Consider the following 4913-nt stretch of genomic DNA (forward strand, 5'->3'; position numbering starts at 1 on the left):
TAACCTCGTGTTTTTCCTTTCTGGGGATTTGCCTCGGGGGAAGACACCAAGACACCATCTCTCACCTTATGTACAATTAACATTACCCAAAGAAAGAAAACAAAATCAAAATATTGGAGGGGGTGATGTGCATGTAGTCATGCCAGTCCCCCCCCCCCCCAGTCTTCTGCGGAGTTGTAGCTGTGTACAGTGATGGGATTTAAGAAGCCACGGTAGGTAACTCCGGCTGAGTAGCTGCGGGGTCTGGAGAGAGCTGATGAGATGTGATTATCTCCATGCAGAAATACCAGGGTGGATGGAAGATAATTTGAAATGAAGTTAAAAATGAACCGGCACCAAAGCTTCTCTCCCTCGTGTCAAAACAATCACATCTTCTCCGTTCCTTTCTTCTTCCCCCTTTCACTTTGATGACACTGGCTCACACTGGGGGGTGGAGACACGCCTCCTTGCAAACTGTAATCCTAGGCTAATTTTAAATTTCAGATGATTCTGTTTGAAAGACAGCTAGCTCTAAGTTTTGATCCCCCCCCCCAAAAAAAAAAATCAGCTTCCGGAGATGGTAGATAGAGGTTGCCATGCTGGTTACGGAATGAGCCTTAGACACTGCTGAGACCGGAAGTTTCATTTTGCCATGCTAACACTATTCAGGTAAGAATGCCATGTCTTGATAATAAACGGCATTTGGTTGCGAATGACTCTGAACTTCAGCTTAAAAAAAAGGGAAACAGATTTAAAGAAGCTTCAAATGTTAAACACTATATTTATTGAATCACTGCAAATGGAGTTGCTGTGTCAAGTGACAAGTTTTAAAAACTATGTGAATATTTCTTCCTTTAAAAAGATGTATTTTAGTGCTAGGTATCTGTCTAGGCATTATCTAAGCTCATAGCAATAATTCACGATTTACAAAATCAATAGTGAAGGGTTGGGGATTTAGCTCAGTGGGTAGAGCACTTGCCTAGCAAGCACAAGGCCCCGGGTTCAGTTCTCAGCTCCGTGGGCAGGGGTGGGGGGTGGGGGGTGGAGGGGAGACAAAATAACAAAATCAACAGTGAATATTGATTACATCCATTAATATTATCTCCCTTGTGCACAGATGCAGTAATCAGGTCCCTTGATGAAAACTTTTTAAAATTCTAAAGTGAGATTTCAGTCTTGTGCTTTATTTTATTTTATTATTTTATTTTGTATGAAATGTAGTTGGATTCTTCCGAAAGCTTCAAAAGTTCCAGCAACACTGTTGAAAAATAACTTTGAAGTTACTCTGCAGAGAACTGTGCAGCTAGCTCTGTGTACACTGCAGGGTTGAGGTCATAAAAGCCAAATTCACTGGGGGCAGAGGGAAAGCCTTTAGAGCTCTGTCTCAGTGTCATCAGTCAGTTAAGAGGAGGGTCTGCAGGGTCCCCCTGCTCCGCTTTTTCTTCCCATTCTGCAGTGCTGGGGATGTTTATGCTAATGGGGGGGGTGGCAATTAGTTATATTTATCCATTCTGGGTCCATTTAATCCCCACTGTTTTCACTCCCATCAAATCCATTAAAACAACGCTATGTATGTCTTGTTGGAGTTGCATGCAGACTGGCCTTGTTTACTCCGAGAAGATGAATTTTATGGCAACATTAAATACATAGTGAAACTTCACCAATGCAGGTCCTTGGCATAGTGAAGCCATCCATCTGAGTGGCTCCTCTTAGCTGCCTTACCCCAGTGCTGTTTAACTTGGTCCTTGAACTCTGGGCCTGTCTCCCCCACGTCCCTACATTTTCTCCGAAATTTTACCATTATGGTCATTGAGCCCACATCTCCAGAGGTCACGAAAAGCGATCCCATCTTCAAAGAGCCAAAGGCTTTTCTCTCTCTTTTCTTGAAAATGGCTCAGGCTTTCTTTTTTAAGCCCAACTCTAAAAAAGAAAATAAAAGAGAGACGAACTAGGAGGAAGAGAAGAAATAATAATAATAATAATAATAATAATAATAATAATAATAGGAGAAGGAGGAGAAAGAGGGGGGAGAAGAGGAGGAGAGGGAGGAAGAGCAAGAGAGAGAGGAGGAGGACTCCCTTGTTAGTTTAGAAAGAAAATCTTAGGTGATCTTACTTACTTTTTTTTTTTCAGCACTTCTTTGTCTCCCAAAGCATGTTGTCTGCTAACACTGAAGCTGCACAAGTTATTTGATCGGAAAATGCAGACCTGTGCTAGCTGACAACAACACAGTAAGGGTGAGGGCATCATGTGTGTTTGAAACTCCTGGTTTCACTAGGAAAAAAAAAGCACTGTATGGTAAACTTACACATTGAGGCCTTAACACATAGGCAGAGAGAGTGGCTCAGACTAAAGGAAATCACTACTTAATTCCACAAACATCGTTGCAGCCCAGGAATCACACACACACATACACACACACACACACACACACACACACACACACACACACACACACACACACACACACACACACACACACACTAAAAACTTTGAGAGGTCCCTCCCCAGTGCCAGCTAAGAACACGAGGATCATAACGTGCGGCACAGCGCCATCTGCTGGCGGCGGGTGCGTTACCTATATCGCTCAGCTTCGCTGCGTGCTATACACTAGCTAAGTCTAAGGGGAATCAGAACCTTTCTCCCTCGGGGTTCGGACTGCTGGCCAGCCCTGCCTGCACAAAACCATAAAGAGCAGACAAGCGACGTTGTGCAGGGGAGAAAACTGCGCAGGAGAAGCTGTTTCTCAAGGCCTGTTGTGTGTGTAAACCGGGGAAGACGGATAGGTTTGTAAAAGGTCCCCAGAGATCTTGCCCAGGTTTCCAGCATTTAAGAAGCGGGATTTCTTCGCGTGCAAGCAAGCACAGGGGTGCCTCTCCCCCTTTCTTTTTGTCTGTCAGCATGGTATCCACAGGCCGTCTTCACATCGTACTGTGTGCCCCGGAGTTGCTGAGCAGTTCCCGGAGACAGCTTTGGGATCTAGGCCATTGCCTAGATCCCAAAGAAAGCATGTCTTGTTGGCTTTAAGAGGGGAGAGAGGACACCAGGCTGCCTTTACTCATCCGGTCCGCGAGCCCGAGATACAGTGGACTCAGCACTTATATCTGGACGGACCTGCAGGCAGTCTATCTAAGGAAGACCCTACTCCCGCCCGCGAAGTGACCGTGAAAAGCATCTTATTCACAATGGCTCTTTAAGGCCCTCATGTGGGCAGGAAGCTCTGCAGTTTCCTCTTGTCCGACTCTCTCCCACCTCACCCCAGGCGCACAAAGCAGTCTTAGAAGCAAGGGCAGGCGCGGCTCCATTCCTACCTTCCACGGGCCACTTGTTCCTACCCTGGCTGGGGTTCCTCTGGGAGTCGTGGAAGACAGCACGTAGCTGGGGTAACTAGTCTCCCCAGTTGCTCTCCCTTTCGCCCCAAACGGGTGTTTGATTTTTAGAAAGGAACACAAGGACTTTAGCCTACGTTTAGAGGATTAAACAAGCCAGACGAGCAAATCTGAGTTGCAGATAAGAAGCAAAGGTATTTTGTTGCCACAAAATTTTCCCTCCTTTCAGGTTTTCTCCCTCCCTCCCTCCCTCCCTCCCTCCCCTCCCTCCCCTCCTCCCTCCCTCCCTCCTTCTTTCCCCTTCCTCCTCCCTTGTTCCTTTTCTCCTTCCCTTTCTATGCTCCCCTCTTTCTCTCAGCATCCCTCCCTCTCATGTACCCTCTGTATTCTCTCCCTCTTTCTCTCCTCCCTCACTCCTTGCTTGTTCTACTCTGCTCCTTCTGACTCCTCCCTCTCTTATCTTTTCTGCCCCTTTCTCCTTTCCTTCCTTTGCTCCCTCCTCTATCTCTCTTCCTCTCACCCTTTCTTCTTCATTCGCTCTCTCCTTGTCTCTTGCTTCCCCCCCCCTCCTTTTTTTTTTTTTTTTCTTACCTCAATGCACTGTCAGGGCCCTCTAACACAAGTCTTTAAATGGGAACTGAAATTGACAGAGACAAAGTAATTTGCCCTGCTACACAGTGAGGTCAAGGCAGCAGAGCCAGAAATTAGGTCTCTAAATTCAGTCTGGGTGTTGGTCACCCATATTACCTTTTCTCCTCCAGGACAGATCACTGGGTAGGGCACCCAGTCACAGAGCCAGGCCTTACAGACTCATGCCAGGAACCAAGCACCATCAAGTAAAATGGCATTCCTTTGTAAGCACCCCTGTAGTCACCTGGGAGCAACACTGCCATAGTGAATTGTCCCTTGGCAGCCCCTGTTTTTTGGAAGAGCCCCAAACTTTTCAGTGACCACTGTTCCTGTTTATTTTAAGGGTCTGTCTATCAAGTGGCTCTACACATTTGTGTTACATGAAAACGCCAGCTCTCCTCCTCCCCACCTCTCTTGAGATCAAAAATCTTGCCTTCTTGGATTTTGTAGGGAGATGCTATTTAAATTAAATGACAGATCAGTTCATGTTAAGATGTTACTACAGACTGTTTGACAGGCCTGCAACTGTTTCTATCTTGAAACTTCTACATGAGCAGCAAAGCCTAGATCTGTGTCAAGCGAACCCTGGGGCTGCAGGCTGGGTGACTTGGTGGTTGTGGTATCCACATAGCCTTGGCTCTGACAAGTACCATGTCTAAGCCGTGCCTTCTTTCTTTTGAAACTGAGGGATTCATTCTTGTATCTAATCTGGACCTAAAATGCTAGGTTTCTAAAAACCAGCCCTTTGTATTTACCAGTTGTTGCTGAAGTTCTAGCTGGCACATCGCAGGGAAAACTGTACTCCGGTTCTCAGAGACACCCTACTGACACCAGGGACAGTGGCCAAGCAGCCAGGGTTCCCCAAAGCAGTAGGCACTGAAATCATATTTGTATTTAAAATACACATACCAAGGAAGAAGAGACAATGGTACTAATGATGAGGCTAAATTAATGGAGGGGAAGGCCAGTTTAGCC

The 4913-nt window shown here is 46.1% G+C and overlaps 1 long non-coding RNA gene across 1 annotated transcript; it reads right to left on the minus strand.

Annotated features, from left to right (window-relative positions):
- Positions 1-1013: 1013 nt before the first annotated feature.
- On the minus strand, positions 1014-3519 carry LOC143434943 (uncharacterized). Its single transcript, XR_013104827.1, has 3 exons — positions 3291-3519; positions 2099-2253; positions 1014-1899 (listed from the first exon to the last, which is right to left on the minus strand). It is a non-coding gene; the product is annotated as an uncharacterized LOC143434943 (long non-coding RNA).
- Positions 3520-4913: the final 1394 nt, after the last annotated feature.

This window comes from Arvicanthis niloticus, chromosome 18 (genome assembly GCF_011762505.2).
Source record: "Arvicanthis niloticus isolate mArvNil1 chromosome 18, mArvNil1.pat.X, whole genome shotgun sequence".
In the NCBI taxonomy this organism is placed as follows: Eukaryota; Metazoa; Chordata; class Mammalia; order Rodentia; family Muridae; genus Arvicanthis; species Arvicanthis niloticus.